This window comes from Euprymna scolopes, chromosome 38, assembly GCF_053919585.1.
Source record: "Euprymna scolopes isolate OS-2025 chromosome 38, ASM5391958v1, whole genome shotgun sequence".
Classification (NCBI taxonomy): domain Eukaryota; kingdom Metazoa; phylum Mollusca; class Cephalopoda; order Sepiida; family Sepiolidae; genus Euprymna; species Euprymna scolopes.
Window position 1 is genome coordinate 40,975,690 of NC_136519.1, and position 20,000 is coordinate 40,995,689.

The window sequence follows — 20,000 nt, forward strand, 5'->3', positions numbered from 1 at the left end:
TATATATTTGTGTGTGTATGTCTGTGTTTTTATGTGTGTGTGTATATATATGTGGGTGTATGTGTGTGTATATGTGTGTGTGTTTGTGTGTGTATATGTGGGTGTATATGTGGGTGTATATATACGTTGTGAGAGTGTACAAAGGTGTGTATATATATATGTGTGTGTGGGTGTCTATGTATGTTTGTATATATATATATATATATATATATATATATATATATATATATATGCGTATACATATATGTATATATATATATATATATATATATATAAAGAGAGAGATACAGACGTCTGCATGTATGCAATAATTAATATGTTAAAATGGTTTTGTTTAATTTGAAGGCTTTTAAACTTATTTATATGCATCCCACTTATTTTTGCGTACTACAATCAATATATATGAGTGTTTTCAAAACAAATATTAAGTTTTCTTTTAAAACCCCAGCCGTATGAAAAACCCGTTTGTTATGAAAGAAGTACTTATGACATCTTTCTCTCTTTTAACTAACTGGCTTTCCTGACCTTGCCCTTGTTTCACGTAAATATAATTTGCTATTTATATAAAGTTGTATAAAATCACAAGAATCTATCGCTCATCTAATCATAGAATGCCGACATGAATGCAAGCGCTTCTTAGATTTTCTCATCGTCTGATGGAATATGAGATAAAATATGTTTTCTGTTATATTTCCATTTAAAATTGACAAAGTATAATTTTATTGATACTGTGAAGCACCAGCATATATTGAAAACAGTGTAACGGATAATGAAAAAAATCGCCCACAATATCTTTCTAATATATATATATATATATATATATATATATATATATATATATATATATATATATATATATATATATATATATATATATATATATATATATATATATACATACATATGCATGCATATGCATATATCTACATATATACATATATATATATATATATACATATATATATGCGTGTATGTATATATGTGTATGTATATGTATATATGTAAATATATGTGTATACATATGTATATATATATATATGTATATATGTAGATATATGCATATGCATGCATATGTATGTATATATATATATATATGTGTGTGTGTGTGTGTGTGTGTACACTAGCAGTTTAGCCCGGCTTTGCCCGGGCCCTATGTACTGTTCATAACTTGCCTGCGTGGTAATACGTTTTATGTACGATTTCAAATGTTTAGACTAAACTTGGTCTGAGTAATTTCATAGAGACAACAGAAGTCATTTTTGTTTTACTTTGACTTCCATTTTGACCCCTTAACTGGTGTTATTTTGGGCTAAAATCAGAATGGAATGTTTTACACATGTCCAAGTTATCTACATCTAAAATCTCAAACCTCTAGAGCCTAAATTGGTTTAGGAATTTGGTAGAATATGTAAAAGTCAACTCTTTCAAATTTGACCTTTTGGCAATCAAATTTTTGCCCCCAAACTGATTAATATGCTTGCTACATGTCTGAATACCCGTTATGTATGCATTCCAAAAGTTTATACCGAAAATTGTTTTATTAATTTGCTAGTCACTGTAAGAGCCAAATCTTTTGAATTTTTACCCTTGGCAACTCAAACTCTCAACCCAAACAGATTAAAAAGCTTGCTTTATCTCTGAATCCCCTTTACAAAAATTTCAAAGGTTTAGACTAGAAATTGGCTGAGTAATTTGATAGAGACCGCAGAGGTCAAATATTTTAAAACTTTGACACCAATTTCGACGCTTTACCATTTAATAAATGAAAATGTTTACTCCATGTCGAAGTAACCGACATTTAGAATTTCAAGCGTTTAGACCAAAAATTGATGCAGGGGTTTGGGAGCGAGTTCAAAGGTCAAATCGTTGAACTTTGCTGAAAAGCGATTAAAAAGATTTCCCGAAATTTCAATACTCCTTATGTTTAATCTAGACTGTATAGGCCGAAAATTGACAGAGTTATTTGTTAGGGAAATGTTCACAGACACGCGCATATATACTCACGTCTAGATTTTTGTAATGTGTGTGTGTATGTGTGTTAATCAATATTTATGGATATATTTTGGTTTTCAATAATGGCGACCTAATCGACCAGCCTGCTCAACTCCCTACATAGCATCCCTGAAACTTGTGTCCTCTATTGTAGCCTCCTATATTAAAATTGCACTGTGTCTTGTTTGGGATAAAAACGGGAAAAAAAAAATTTTGCTCAGATTTTATAATTTTTTTATTTCTATTTTCTATAGGTATTTTGTGTTGCTTATCTACTATTTCAGAAACTAACTAACTAATATATATATATATATATATATATGTGTGTGTGTGTGTGTGTGTGTGTGTACTTTTTTAAAAATTGTCTTGCTTTGAAAGTTGTAATGCTGGGTATGGTGCAGCCAGACCAGCTGCCAACATTGCCCTGCTTTTTATTGAAACCAACCGAGAGGTGTATGGATGTGTATCTGTGCGTACATTTGTATAGGTATGTGTGTACACACACACATATATATATATATATATATATATATATATATATATAGAGAGAGAGAGAGAGAGAGAGAGATAGATATAGATATATATATATGTGTGGGTGTGTGTGTGTGTATGCGTGTACATGTATATATAGATATGTGGGTGTCTGTACATATATTTGTACATGTATATATATATATAAGTATATGTGTGTATATATACATCTATATATATATATATATCTGAGTTATTGCATATATATATATATACATATATATATATATATATATATATATATATATATATATAGAGAGAGAGAGAGAGAGAGAGAGTAGAGATGGTAATTAATAAAAAGAAAGATACGGTAATAAAAAATAAAACGTATATATATATATACATATATATATATATATATATATATACATATATATATGTGTGTGTGTGTGTCTGCATGTGTGTCTGCATTTGTGTATATATACACCTACTCATATGTGTGCACTCGGCATTATCCATATGCCAAATATACCGAAACATTTATTCATAATAAGGTACATTCTTCACACAGTTACTTATAGAAATAACCTGATTTAATTGACAAATTATTTACCAGTATTTTTGGAATTATTCCATAAATTACTAGGTGATTTCATGACGCTGAAAGCGATGGCAAACTTTGACCTTTCTCTTCCACAGTAGACGGTCTGAAATAAAACTAAAAAAAAAATACACATAATGAATCGCATCATTGCCGCGTTTTCCTCGACTTTCGATTTTAATACTGGCATTAGCTTCCCGGAGTATACCATTACACCTGATGGAGCATCTTCTAACGGTCACCGTATCGTTTTACAACGAAAAATTATCATGTACTATAACAACACAAACAGACATCTTGTTTTATATATTGATAAATATGTGCTGTGTTCTGCTGATAGGTTTAGCATTGCAATGTATATAGTTGTCATTGAAAGCCAACACCACGTGAGTATTGTGCGTTAACAGCTCTCACATGCATACACTTTACCTCAGCCTCCCATTTATTTTGATTTTTTCTCTCTATCTGTTCTGGAAAAAATATATGTCTTGCCCTCTTTCCCATCACTAAATTCTTTTGTAATTAAATAAAAAAAAGAAGATTATTATAAATAAACTCTACACACAGAACTTGTAAAATAAATTCCCCAAGTAGAAAATGTTATGCACAAATGTTATGTATACATATGAAGATTAAAAGAAACTTATAATGATATTAAACCGTATGTCTACATTACTTATTCTATTTTCGCTCAAAATTGCTTTTATATCCGTATATTACACGATAATCTCCCATTTATTTTGTGTCTACTGATTCTGAGCCATGTTAGAGAATAGGTCCTTATTTAAATATTTACTAATTAGTATCACTACTTGTTTAACCATATTTTGTTAATGTCATTTACTATATAATAAAACTGTATATATGCCCAGCTAAAAAAACACAAACTACTAATCAAATACCTACAAATGTATATGTCTTTGAATCTGGATCGATGTATATGTTTTATTTCGTAAAACAAAATCACAAAACAAAAAAATGAGGCACAAGGCCACACAAAAACTAGAGCAGGGAGTAAGAGTCATCCTCGTCATTATACCTTCTTTTGTCTATGCAAATACTAGCTAAAGTTCTCAGTCACCACAATATCTCATGCCCTCCGGCGGGGGGGGGGGGTCATCCATCTTCACATTACCAAAATAATTTATCTTGCTTGTTTTGTTTTTTGTTTATTATTTTTTTTTTTACTTTAATTTAATATATAAAAGTATGTATATATACCCGCCTGTCTGTCTCCATATTTCCAAACTCCAACGCATCCGATACGAAACGTCGCAGAGCGGCGCTAGTGGACTCAAATGATTGGATTTTTAGGGACCGTTTTTCATGAGTCATAAGCCGGTTAAAATATTTAGTAAGAGGTAATTAAAAGGGTAAAAAATGAAAAAGAAAAAAATCGTTATTCATTTTGTACATTCATTTTAGTTTATTTTCATTTTTATTTTTTAATCATTCTATACGCGTGTCACTTTGGCACGGTGGTAACGTTACCAGCTTTGAATGCTACAGTTTTACTTTCGATTTCGATTCAAGCTGATGGAACCCAAGTACAATTTTTTTTACTTTTAAAATCACGACTCAATAATTATTTATACGAAATCAGGACAAAATAAAATATCATATTTAATCCTATTTTATGATCGAACAACCCCTGCCACACTGGTAACACATATATATATATATATATATATATATATATATATATATATATATATATATATATATATATATATATAAATGTGTGTATGTGTATATGTATATGTGTGTGTATATATGCATATATATGCATATATATGTATATATAAAGATATATATATGTGTGTATATATATGTGTGTATATATATGTATATATATGTATATATATAAAGATATATATATATATGTATATATATAAAGATAGATATATATATATATATATATATATATATATATATATATATACATATATTAATCTATGAAATTATACATGGCAATTTAGTTACGCAGAATATTCCGCGTTTCCTTGTCCCAGGAGTTCGTCAGGCTGTGTATATTCATTAATGAGATTAAATGCAGTACGCATATGTATATATATATATATATATATATATATATATATATATATATATATATATATATATATATATATATATAATAGAAGTCTGTAAAAGTAGATGTATTGAAAGTTCTTTGGCATGAAGTGTGGGAAAAAGTCTAAACAGTACACAAAAATGTTAGTAAGATCCTTCCAACCCTCTCTAGATGGTGGATCTCCCACTATGTTCCCGCTTTATGGGGGTTTAAAACAACATGTCGATCTCTAATTAGGGCAAAATTCGAGAGGGGATCACAAAAAATAGAGTAGGGAGGTGTATATAAAGTTGCTGAAAGATTAGATCACTTACTAGGGTGCCCCGGGAATAAAATAAAATGTGTAGTTTGAGCATCTTCGATCTGTAGTTCATCGAATGTATAATATTTAAAAGTTAGTAAACAATATTTAAATTGTAAAATGATAGTTATATAGCAAATGATTTACCTGGGCAGAGTTTAAAAAGAACGTTAGGGAGGATGGCGAACATATAGCCGCTAGGGAAAAGATAAAAAGATAAAGATAAAGTTCTAGTGAGAAGAAGAATATAAGTTTAAAATTTAAAGATTTTACACATGTTATTATATTTCTATTTAAGTTTTATGGCCCTGGACAACGCCTGATAGCCCTACGTTTTAATACAAAGTTATTAATTTCAATTTTTCAATTGTCATTTTATCCAACGTAATCGTGTTCATGAACGCCTGTCCAGAATTTTGCGCAAAGGAAAGTTTACATTAGGCATAGACAAATGACAGGTCACGCAATCCGTTAAAAATTGAATGAGCAATAAGGAAAAATAAAATGAACAATCCGATTTCAGATCAATATTGATATCATGAGATTGGTTTTAAGAAATGTAAACAAAAAAGATTCGTTGTTTGAAGTAAACTTTGATGAAGATTGTAACTTGTATGCGACGCAGAGAGAGAGAGAGAAACGAATATCCGCATTGAAGTGAGGCATCAAATGATATTCAAACTCCATCTTTTTTCTTATAATTTCTCGATAATATCCCGTTTACGTCTACGATGAGTCTTTGTGCATATAATGACAGATTTGGCACCGGGTATCACCAGGGCATTACCAGACCTTTTACTCGAGGGTGATCATTTTAGCTCAAACTTATATAGAAATTGATCGCACTTCTTTTAATCTTGACAGAATACAAAACAGATATTTCTTATTAATTGTGTGCTTCAATTTTAATTGTATTTTTAGTCTTATTTTCACAGCGTCGATCAACGCTCCGGTTTTCTTTCAAGTGCAACTTGTGGAACTCGGGAATCTTTCTGTTAAACACGGGAGCCTTTCTGTAACTCGGGCATCTGCACTGAATTTCGAACGGATTCTTTCTGTCTTAATCAGGAATCTGCACATAATTTCGAACGGAACCTTTCTGTAGAATTCAGAAATCTGCACGGAGTTTCGAACGGAGCCGTTCTGTCGAAATCAGGAATCTGCACGGAAATGTCGAACAGACCCTTTCTGTCGAAATCAAGAATTTGCACGGAATTTGGAACGGAACCTGTCTGTAGAATTCAGGAAACTGCATGGAATTTAGAACGGAATTTTTATTTAAGCCACGGGAGTAGCCTGCCTCCGTCCCGTTAATCATGATTTGGTAGAAGTACTAAGTAATTCGCAGTTGTATTTTGAATGTCGCCTGAACCTTCATCCTGCAAAAAATGTGCAACTTTACGACGGAATAATCAACCATCTTATCCAGTACACCACATGAAAGTAACATCAACGAAAACGTGGTGAAAAAACACACACACAAAAAAAAACACTCAAATGAGAACAGTATTCCAAAGAATTTATATATTAATATGATAGCGGGTGTGTTATTTTCTGTGTCACACTTACATCCGAGTCGCTTAATTGTTATGAGCTACCAGCTCTTGTAAAATAATTTTACTAAGTATTCTTCATAAGTTTTTGTTTCAATTTCAATTATAGCTGATGGCAGTCAAGTTATCTCTCTCTCCGTCTCTCTCTCTCTATTTTTGTATATATATATATATATATATATATATATATATATATGTGTGTATATATATATATATATATATATATATATATATATATATATATATATATATATATATATATCATAAGCTTTTTGTTTCGCTTTTCGATTACAGCTGATGAACCCAACTCATACGGATATATATTTTTTGGACATTTACAATTTACAATACATATATTTAAATTTTACTCTATGATAATATATACGGAATCTGCAAGAATTAAAATCTCATATTTAAGAGTACTTCACGACCCGGACGTCCTTACTAGCTTAGATAAATATTTGCAGTTTTAACAAAAGAGCTAACAGAATATCAGAGCGTCTCTATTTACGCTGAACAGTTACAGAATGCTAACATCAATATATTAAATATGAATAAGTTCGCTGTGGAATTTTCACAGGTCCCGCTACTCTAAATAATACGATTAATCAATATTTATTGACAATAATCAGAAATGTAATGATTACTTCTGTTTAAATTAATCCCTTTCTCACGAAGAGCTTTTTTGTTTCTTATTCATTCGTTATCCTCTAACCATTTCAATGAATTATGCTCGACTGAACTCTAATTTCTTGTTGGTCACCGTAAATAACGACACTTTTCCCAGCCCAACTACAAAGTATATTCATTTTCCTCCGTGAAAAAATGGGCTCCTTGCTGTCTAAAACGACAACGGGTACCATGTGTAAGAGTCTCTGGCGTGCAACTTTAGAGCAAGAGTCGCGTAATCTCCAGTTACACAGCTTTTGGGTCTGCAGTACCTGATTTTAATGGCAAGAAGTCCGGGACGACGGGAAACAATGTCGTTAAAATTACCGAGAATATACAGCACCTGGTATGCCCAAATGATCCCTCATTTTAGTACTGACCAGGTTCAACGATGCTTAACTTCGGTGATCTAATGAGAACTGGTGTGTTACCGTTGTTATTATAACTGACATCAAGCTGACTTTCAAAGAACATTTTTTTTTGTTTTGTTCTTTTTTAAAAGTTGACATCTTTTGTATATGTTGTGTTGAGACTGCTTCGCTGTAGCCTCAAACAATATCGTCTTCTAAGCCAATGTCAACAAATACTTATTAAATCGAATTTAATTCATTCCAATAATCATTTTCACTCTTCTCGTAACAGTATCCGTTATTCAACTAACGATCCAATCGTATACTCGCATAGTTTTTTTTTAATCTTGTTTTAAAAAAAACCCATAAAAAGTGAATAAGTCTATTAGAACAAGCTTTAATTTTATCCCTAGGTGATACTGCTTTCTCAACTGTACTGACGCGCAGAACTTTAAGTGTAATGTGAACATACATCTTGCTGCTCATCTCCCTTCCTAATATCCTAACAGCTTGTGTCCCCGATAGTGACCTTCTAGTGTAAAGTAACACTGTGCCTTGTTTGGGGTGAAAATTAAATTAAAAAATAAATTAAAATAAAGTCTATATATATATATATATATATATATATATATATATATATATATATATACTGCAAGATTAAAAGAGAGTTATATAACAAACTTTGATGTATCATACACGTATGTTTATTTATTTATTAGATTAATATATTTCAAAATATCGTGAGATTTAAAGTTGTTGCTTACAACTAGAATATAATTCGATCTTTCCTCAATGTTGATATGAAAGTCGAGTGATCCATCGACTAAATGTCACAAAAATATTTGTGATCTTAGAGTGCCAGTGTGATGGTTCAATTGCAATATAAATATGTATGAGTTGATGACTACTTTTTTTTTTACAATGTGTCACCACTTATCAAGGCCCGGAAGCCACTCAGGGATAAGGGTTATTGTAAATGCAGTACGTTAGTGTGGAAATTTAATAAAGTGTCTACTTAAGGGGGCGGTTCATCAGGAATTTGTTTACGTTGGATTTAAAGACATCCAGGTTGTAGTCAGGTGGGAAGCAGGCAGACGGAACAGTATTCGTGCAGTTATAAGAAAGGAGCTTTGTTCATAGAATCTACGTTTTGATTTAGGCATAGATAAAGTGTGGGGAAGTGTTTGACTGTGGATTGAGCTAGACGAGTGTTTTTCGTAAAAGATTGGCAAGGGGGGCAGAGATTGGAGTTGAGACGAACACCTGCCATGGAAATAACGATAAAACAAAGATAGGCTTGCAACGTCTCTTCTGCGGGAGAGATGTTGCAGGGAAGAGAAAAGGGAATCCTCCACTAAGCCACGAAGTCTATTTTCTACTCTGTCAAGGCAGGATAAACGTACGCGTATGCGATGTTGAACACCATAAAAACCATGAAAAAATACACGGTTTACTGTCATATATTATGCGTCTATTTGATTGGCCCCACCTTCGGGCAAAGTCAGGCATAAGATCGCTTTTTGTGTGAAATATATATATATATATATATATATGTATATATATATATATATATATATATATATATATATATATATATATATATACATAAATGCAGGACTTCTGGACACGACGAAAATACAAAATATCTCAGTCATCAAGGAGTTATCCTTTTCTATCTGAGTACATACAGTACAATTACGTTTACCCATCAGTTCTTGCCAGACCACCGGTTTAGCAACGTTGAGCTTGGCCAGTACCATTTGTGAATGCTGTATGTACCGCGCCACATCTTAGAAATTTCACGGTTGGTATCTGGGAACGCGTTTAATTCACTGGGGGAAATGGACCTCCGAATAAACTCGCCTAGGGGGTACACAGCAACGCGGTACTCCACGTAATGGTGTACCGGTGTCCCACTGCAATTTGCCTTCCTGGACCTGCATGACAAGTGCATGTTTGCCGCAGCGAATAGTAACATCTGAAGTGGGCGTGACACGAAGTTGCGCCTCGCGGATCATCTAAAACTATTCGTAGATGGGGCTGGCTTAATTCTAATGAGCAAAATGTATACTCGGATGCGAGTTCTGTCAACGGTGACGAAAGGACGGACACTATCTTCTAATACATGCCTGAAGACCAGCTATATATATATATATATATATATATATATATATATATATATATATATATATATATATATATATATATTTCTGTGGAAATATTTATTTCCTTATAATATATACCAATCCTTATTTAATAAGCTCAATGTAATTACAGAGCAATATACTGAACGAAGGACAAAAGTCTATATTCCAAAGTTCATGATATTGACCATGTTAAAATTATATTCCTTTAATTCAGTTGCAACGTCAACTGAATTAAATGAATATATCTTATTAAACTGAATTAAAGGAATATATATTAAGTCGATCAACATCATAGACTTTGGAATCTCTCTCTCTCTCTCTCTCTCTCTCTATATATATATATATATATATATATATATATATATAATCATAAGCTTTTGTTTCGCTTTTCAATTAAAGCTGATGAACCTAAGCCATTTCATCATTGTATATATATATATATATATATATATATATATATATATATATATATATATATATATATATATATATATATATATAAATGCCTTCTGAGGAGGTAAGAAACAACTGTGTGCTTGTCAACTGTGTGTTTGATTAAAGTGTAAAAGTAGAGCTCACTGAAGTCGATACTGGCACATTTAGTTTGCATTCAATAAACTTTAACATAAAATGTACATTTCCCAGGAAATATCTCCCTTTTCTGGATTCTGCATGCAATAAAAATAATGATTCGTTCTAAAGGAAAAATGTTCTATCTATTGACTCTGGAGGTCTTCCTCTAATGTATTATCCCCCTTACATTTTCGGAAATATTTCTTGCTGTTTTTCCCCAATTAATTGTCCGTTGCCTGGGGGTGCCTCATTTTAGATGAGAAATATTGACGGCACCGACTAAATTAATTTTGCAAAAAGTCTACAGTGCCCCCCTTTGGTGGAAGATACTCTTCCATGTAGAAGCAACTGTGACTTACATTTCCACAATTTGTTGGGTGTATTACTGTAGCTAAATAAACCTCGATGTTTTATTAGGACTAAAGTGTAACATATGTTTTTTTCTTGTGTTATTTGTTGCATATTTTGATTTTACTCTGATTACTCTTCTGTTTACACGCTCAAGGATAGGATATTGTAACAGACATTTGTACCATAATCACGCATATAATCATGGACCTGTTACTGGCGTGCTTGTTCATTATTCCGCGGGTAGTTATAGTCTCTAGCATATAGAACCTTTACCTATCTAAATAAAAATATAAAATGCTATTATTGATTAAGTGTATTGCAATTTGATTATATATTCTTTTTATGTGCAGTTTTATTAATAATATTGTTTGTACTCACGATGTGTTCTCACACAACGCATTATCAGAGTTTGCACATTGACCAAAACACGCAGACTTCCAAGCAGTGTGTACAGATTTAGAGTGTTCTCCATCTCTTTCGATTGGTTGATCTTTCACTTCCCTTGAATTTCTGTGGTATAGCTTTTATCTTTCTTTTTATTGTGACTGATTACTCTTTGTAGTTTATGGAGGTTGCTTTCATTAAGATGTTGTTGGTCTCCTTATTGTTGTTCGTTTAATATTCTCGGTCTTCCCCTTGGTTATATATCGAATTATTATTATTATTATTATTATTATTATTATTATTATTATTATTATTATTATTATTATTATTATTATTATTATTATTAATTATTATTGTTGTTGTTGTTTTGTTGTCGTTTTTTTACAGGCACATCAACAACAATAACTTCAGAGTGTTGTGATTTCCCACCGTTTTTTTTTTTTCACTTAGGCGCCGACTTTTACAGCATCGGGACAAGATCAAAGTGTAGTATCTGTTCTTCAGATGCTCCACTTCTATTTCTTGTTCTCTTTCGTGGAGGAGAAATCCTTCACGACTGAGACAATTTTTTTTATTTTTGTACCTTTTCTCCACGTTAAAAAACGACCCTGGTGTCTAACTCTGTCCCGTGGGGAGGCATAGTAAATAGGCACAGCAGAGCTAGTGAGCGTACTGAAAGAGTTAATGAGAAGTGTAGGATGTTTACCGTGCCAAACTCAAAATCAGGTGATTTATTATTATTATTATTATTATTATTATTATTATTATTATTATTATTATTATTATTATTATTATTGGCCCACAAGGAACTTTTATACGGGGCATCAAAAACTTCATTGAATACAGCCTGTGGTTTTCCTTGGAATGTAAGAGACAACACGCCTCCAACCCGATTTCCTGTACTCTGCACCTCTTTCGATAACATTTGCAATAAATTTGCATTATTGCAACAGTTGCTTGCCATTGATTTGTAGCTGGCAGAAGCCATTTATCTTTACTGGAATTTGAGTGGAAATAAGCCTCCCCAAATCCTCACTTCTCTTCGCACTGATACAGTAGATGTCTTGTCATGCACACTCCTCAGTCTTTCCTTCCTCCTCGACTACCAGACTAATCGGGCTCACTTTATTGTGGGTGGGGCAGTTATGTAGTAATGGGGGATGGGGCTGGTGTTAGAGAACTTACAGGTATGCATCTTCAATGTTTTGGGCCCCATGTATCGATTTATGATTCGGCTCTGCAGCAGTTTGTCTGGTCTATGCTTGTGGTTCGTGTGTGTTAGTCTCCACATTTAAGTGGTTTCTTAAATATTTTAGCTGTTTTTATGATGGTTGTTCGTTGTATTTTTCCAGTCACCTTTTGATTCCAATTTCTCCTATTCATTATTATTATTATTATTATTATTATTATTATTATTATTATTATTATTATTATTGCTGTTTATTTCTCACAGAGGCTATTAAATATATCTCTCTTCCAATAAATTTTGGTGTTTCCTGGTGTCTGGTTGACAAGTTTCCCCAGATTTCCACTACTTTCCATCTTTTTTGATTAGGTTTGCAAATGAATTTACGTTATATCAACAGCCGTTTAATGTTGGTTCTTTGCTGGTAACAACTATTGACTTTCACTGGAATTTGGGTGTCAATAAGCATCTTTAAATGCCAAGTCCTTTTCACGCGAACCTAGTAAAGGATCAGTGTTTTCTCTCATAAGCTTTTCCACTTTTGCCGGGTGATGCCGACACTACAATTTAAGAGGGAGATGGGGTTTACTTGTAATTATACATTCTCAGTTTTCTTGATGCGATGTGATGTTCCTGTATTATTTTTGTTTTATTTCAGGTGCACTTTCGGTATGGCCCGTTAGTGTCTGTACCTTATGTGTATTCGTGCCTGCATTTAAAGGTTTTTCTTAATATTTCGTTCGTTTTTATTATTTTAATACGTCGTATTTTCTCCGCCATCGCCTGTTTCGAATCGCTCTAACCTTTTGTTAATATTGTAAGAGGGGGGTACCGTTTGCTCCTCCAATTATTAGTGTTATATTGGCATTTTTCATGTTCAAAATCTCTTTCAGCTCTTTAACGAGTTCGGCGTATTTTTTCTCTTCTCTCTCCATGATATTCAACTTTTTTTCTGTTACAACTGTGAAATCTCAGATTTGGCAGGACGTTTCCGTCTTGTTAGCTTTTATGACCTTTTTTCTTCTTGTTTGCATAATGTTTTCTGTTTGTACGTTCATGTCTCATAGTATGCTATGATTTACGTTTCCAAGTACTGCTGCCGGTTTCTGCTGGTAGCATTTGTCTGGGTGGTCAGTATGCAGTTGTTTGCATAGTTCCCAATAGACAACCTCTCTCACCTTATTCTTTCAATCTCATATTCGTTTTTGGACTAGCTTCCTGCATTCATTTATTATGTGGTTTACCTTTTCGTATCTTTGTCTACAGAGTCTGCATTTGTTTTTTTTCTTCTGTCTTGTCGATTCTTGCTTTGTTATAGTTGGTGCAAATCGTGTTAAATTGTGTGGCTCTTATTAGTTATACGGTTTTTCTGTTTAGGTGTGTTTGTTTTCGGGGCCATGTCCAAGTGTTTTCCCAAGTCTCATGTTTTGTTATACTTATTATTTATTCACTAAGCTTTTCAGACGAGTTATCCAGGGTATTGTTTATTAAAAATATCCTCCCACACATTATACCTAATATGCGGATCATGCAAAGCGTTTATTGTTAGTTGCTTGAGGTTTGACGGAATGTTGACTGGTGGCTATGTCCATTTTTGCTACGTTAATAGGAAGCTGGCTTTACACTATGAACTTGTATCGAAACCTGTACCCTTAAGACTTTGTGTAAGATTTGCTGCGTTCAGGCTAATATAAAAAATGTTTTATATTTTCTGTCGACTGAGATGCGCTCATCAGTGAGGGAATGCAGGCAGGACGGATCATGATAGTTTCTTTGTCAGACAAGTGCACCCCACTTTGGTGGATCTCGATTTCCCTTATAAAACCGTGACATTTTTGCTCGTAGCAAAGTATAGGTACTGCTCTCATAAAGTTTCAGTTTTCCTTTCATTAGTCTATAATGCAGAACTCCTGATAGAGAAGGCAATGTTTTTTTTTTCTGTTTCAATTCAGAGATTCTATATTAACGGTGTTAACATTTCAAAACTTTGAAATAAATGTTGTATCAAACTAATCTACATTGTTCTTGATATTCCTAAACTACGCACCTGATGATTTTTTTTTAAATTATATTTTCACTCCAAACAAGGCATATTGCCACTTTGATGTAGGGGATACTATTAGAGACCTAAGATACAGGGGTACTATGTAGGGACTTAAGCGTTACACATGCACTTCTCCATGTCAGTACAGTTGGGGAAGTAGGAACCCGGAAGGGAATTGAAAAATCTAGAAATTTGGGGAAGAAACTACAGGAGTAGAACACTCTCTTACATCGAGGAATGTCTACTGCGTAGGGGTGGGATTTAGCGGCTTTCCGGGTTTTTACGTCGAGGGTGTACAAATTCTTGCAGTTCGTCGAAGCATTTACCATTTAAATACTTGTAGAATAGGCACAAGAATGCAACAGTTCGTCGATGAGGCAGAGACTGAAGCTTAGATAACAGTTCAGGACCTATCAGCTTGGCGTCTATCTTTTGAACTTTGTCTGGGAGCTAGAGAGTAGTAGCAGATGCACCAGTCCAAATATGACTAGACTACTCCCTTCATGGGTGAATGGTTGCCTCATGGAGGTACAGTATATTTATACTCTAGTAGCTTTCTAGCACGGTAAATGAAAACTACTTTCTCTGCAGCGGTCCTGGCAGTGCCCTCAATGTAATTGTTCCAACTCATGTTTACTGTGAACGTTAGGCCGAGGAGTTTAAAAGAAGTACTTTCAGATAATGAGTTATTGCCCCTTGTTATTGGTGGAAGAGAAGGTTTCTTGTAATTATTGGCAGCATTGAATTTGACCATTCATATGTGTACCGCGTCTATTATACATTGGAGGTCATCCTTTAGTGTTTCTGCTATTTCTTTAGTTTGTCTACCTTGTTTTCCTGTCGTGCCTGTTATAGAGTGTGGTGTTATCAGCATATATACCCATCTCAGATACAATTTTGTCAGGGAGGTCATTTATGAATATTAGAAATAATAAAGATTGAAGGATAGACCCCTGAGGCACTCCCGCATTTATATCATATTGTTTAGATGTACAACCGTCCAGGACAACCTGGATTTTTCTCTTATCTAGGAAGGATTTAATTATGTTGAGCATTCGTCCAGTGATACCGTATGATCTGATCTTCCTGATTGGCTTCAAAATAGATATATTTGCTGATGAAAAACACTTCACCGAAGAGACGCAGGGACTGGGACTTAAGCGCATATCCCAAAACAATGTCTGAACATTTGCACAGCAGCTTCTAGTCTGTAATGGAATGGGGGCTTGAATTGATGGTAACGTTTGATGTTGCTAAAACAAAACTCCATTCCTTCAACGATTACAAAGAATCTATTCACAACTGATCGCCAGAGGTAAAAACACTCAGGTTTACACTGCACAACCCCACATTCACACGTAAAATTGATTTATTAAATTCATAGAAGACATTGCCAAGCCTGCTGCAAATAAAATATACTCACATCCGCTAGTATTCTATATCTCTACAAAGCCACCATTCGTCAATGCATGGAGCATTGTTGGCAGATGTTTGCAGGTACATCAGCCACTCGTTCATCTTTATTATTACAGCTTACAAAAAAGGTCTCCAATCTTATAGATTCAGACATGTCAATCAAGTTCAATCTTTGTACCATCGTCGCAATGTTGTCATTCGGTGCATGTTTTATAATTAAAAAATAATATCAACGAGCTCGTTACACTAGTAACTCTATTGTCATCAATACTGTCAACAAACTCGACAAGCCGCATATTCTACGTTTTAACTGGTGATGCAGAGAACCTTAAATATTTCTTCTCCTCGTACTACTATACTTTGCTATTCCCTCCTCGTAGCCATCTTCCTTGACTCTTATAACATATAGAAATGACACGAAAGTCAACAGTTTGTCATTTTTATATTGATTATGTTATGCTTATAGTTCTGTGTAATTCTAGGGCGCCAATTTTCCCATAAGTTGCCTTTCTTCTCTGAGAAAGAGTTAGTTTATTGCTTACCGTCTCAACCGCGATTACAAATAAATGACGACAGGTCTCCCCAGTTCTCCTCTTTTAGGGCGCGGATTTTTCAATCTCACTTTTTTATTCTTATATCACATTACTCACAGAGAAGGAGAGTGTGTGGGTGTGAGAGAGAGAGGGAAGGGGCAGGAGACATACGGGTCCATCTCTTTGTTCAGCTATCAGTGAGCGTAGTTTACTTGTTTGGGTAAATCTGATTAAACACTTAGAACGAAAACCATTTTGGCGTAGGGTCAATTAAAAAGACCATAGTGCCATAGAATTATAAGTTTATTGACTGGTGCGTTAGGTTCATCAATTTGTAGAAGATTGCAAGTGCTTTCGTTCTCGCCCAGAAAAGATGGATTTCCTTCACATTGAAAAATTGATGTTGTAGCTAGTACTGATCAAAGGGTTCCAATAATTCCTCCTATTATAAATGCTGTCATAAATTCCCGATTCTTATACACTTACTGATATCTGCTTTTTTTTTATTCCTTAATATAGAGTTGCATTTGTTTCATGGAGAGGGGTTCGATTACCTAATCTTATATGAGCGTATATTTTCGAGGGAATTATTTTCTATTTAACCTAAGGTGTAAATACATGAAAATACGTGTAACACAACTTATGAAATCAAATACATTGGAATATATTAATTCATTAACAATTTGTATATTATTGTTATTATGACTCATTAGGAGTTTTTGCACACAGGCTGTTATAAAAAATATTCTTTTTAAAAGAAAGCCAATGGTTTTCTCTTGAGTCTGTCTGACACGAAGTTTCCCCGGATTTTCAGTACTCGACACCTCTTTCAAGAATCTTTGAATATTGGTTATCGTTACATAAAAATATGCTTGCCATTCATTTTTCGTTTGGTTGTTTGTTTGGTAGCGACTGTTGTTCTTTACTGGGATTTGGGTTGAAATAAGCCTACCACAGGTTTCAGTCTTCTTCGCACTTATCCAGTGGAGGTCCGCTTAGTGCTTTCTCTCCTCGCTCTTTTCATCTTTCTTGACTCTCTTCATTTATTTAGTGAAACACCAGTTTATGAGGGTGCAGAGAAGTTAATTCATGGTGTTTGTTGCTGCCTCAACTAGAGCTGCTTGTTTGTATTATTATTATTAATTATTATTATTATTATTATTATTATTGTTATTAATTAATTAATTTATTTATTTTTACTACTAACTTCGTGTTCTACCACAGATCATTATGAGCGCATACAGACCGACCAGACTGATAATAACCGGTGTGGAAACCTGGAGTCTGCCAGATTGGCAGCATTCTCTACCACTTTATATTTCCTGATGTCCCGGTTCCTTTTTCATATGACGTTCCTTTATTCATGTTGCAATTTCTAAGATTGCTGGTGTTTTCATCATTTCAGTGCCCCAGTCTTCACATGTTATTATTATTATTATTATTATTATTATTATTATTATTATTATTATTATTATTATTATTAGTAGTAGTAGTAGTAGTAGTAGTAGTAGTAGTAGTAGTATTTTATTGATTTATTTCTGTTGTGACCGATTAGTGTTTGTAGTTTATGGAGGTTGCTTTCGGCATTCGAGGAGTTTTCTCAAGATTTCTGCTAGTTCCATCATTGTTGTTAATTTAATATTCTCAGTCTTCCCTTGGGTCTATATGGAACTATTATTATTATTATTATTATTATTATTATTATTATTATTATTATTATTATTATTATTATTATTATTGTTATTTTATTACTCACTAGGAGCAGTCAGACAAGACCTTATCAAATATTGCTTTTTAAGAAAAGCCTATGGTATTTACTGGAATCTGAGTGAGAACAAGTCTCCCCAGATAGCCAGTACTCTCCATCTCCTTTGATAAGCTTTGCAGATGAATTTGCGTTATCGCAACAGCCGCATATCATTGAGTTCTGGTTGGCAGAGACCATTGGTCTTTACTGGAATTTGGATAGCAATAAGCCTCCGAAGGTACCAGTCTTTTTTTGCACTCATTCAGCGGAGGTCTGGCTAGTGCTTCCTTTTCCTGGTCTTTCCAACCTCCTTAAAACCCCTCACCTATGTGGTGTGGTGCCATTTCGTGACAGACAGTGATACACATAAAAGTTAGACGTGTGGATTGGACGTAGGGCGGTTGACATACAATTATACCGTTTTCATGATCCATTGTGATGCTTATTTGTGTTTTACATCTGTAGCAGTCTCCATATATCCAGTTTGTATCCGTAGCTCATGTGTGTTAGTCACCGCAATCAAAGGTGTCCTTCATATTTCTCCAGTTTTTATTATTGTTGAATCTTCTCAACCATACCTCTATTTTCAATCTCTCCCATTCCTTTTTCCAAGTTTATTTTTTTTTGTATTGTTCCTAACGCTCTTTTTCTTGGTTGAGTTACCTTGACTTTCACCATCTCCAAGATCTATTTGGGTTCTATGGCTAGTTCCGTGTATTTGCTCCGCTTCTCTGTCTCCTTTATCTGCATCCTGTCGTCTGATGTAACGGCAAAATCTACAATCTAGCAGGACTATTTCGTCTTGTTAACAATTATAACATCTCGACTCTGACTTGTATAAGTTTATCCGTTTAAATATCCATATCCCATAAGTTCTTGTGAATTTAATTTTCAAGCACTGCTGCCGGTGTGTGATTGTACCATTTGTCTTCGTGTTCAATATGTATGATTGCATTTTTCACTAGCTATGAGTTTTAACACAGGCGACCAGTCACTGTCAATAACATGTGGTGTCTCCTGGAATCCGAGAGAAAACAAGTCCCTTCAGATTCCCAGTGATTTCTATTTTCTCCATAACCAGCGACGTGACTTCATGTTATTTTAACAGCTGATTACCATAGTATACTTAGTGGCAGCGCCTATTTGTATTTCTTGGGGTTTGGGTGTCAAACCACTTCACCAATTCCCCAGATTCCCCCGTCTTCTCCCAGGGGAAGTGTGCTTAGTATTCTCCGTCTTATGGTTTTCCTGATCTTTAACTATTCTTGAGTTGCGCAATCATATGTAGAAGCTACACTACGATATAATATGAGTTCTACTTAAAGTTTAAGATTTCTTGGTTCTCTGTTTTATTCCTAATGTTGGTTACGCATGTGTAAAAAGGTTCAGATTACAGCTTAAATGTTGTATCAATAAAATATAAACTAAGACATTGTTTCACCTGTTATTAAGAAATATTACATAGACATTGTAAATGTACAAAATTAGCTCCTATGAACAAACCACTCATATGGACTATTTAGGTAAAATATATGTACATATATGTATGTATAACACAAAACACACGCATACACACAAGCACAGGCGTATACATATATATATATATATATT

At 33.7% G+C, this 20,000-nt stretch overlaps 1 protein-coding gene across 9 annotated transcripts in view; it reads left to right on the forward strand.

The window, feature by feature from the left end:
* Positions 1–20,000, forward strand: part of LOC145263135 (zinc finger CCCH domain-containing protein 10-like) — a 714,599-nt gene that overhangs the window by 9,436 nt on the left and 685,163 nt on the right. The window contains exon 1 of one of the 9 annotated variants that reach the window (XM_080120102.1): positions 3,066–3,450. The exons of the other annotated variants lie outside the window; for them this stretch is intronic. The gene's annotated coding sequence lies outside the window, so the exon portion shown is untranslated. Of the gene's footprint in view, positions 1–3,065; positions 3,451–20,000 lie in introns of those variants that run through there. 9 annotated transcript variants of the gene reach the window in all.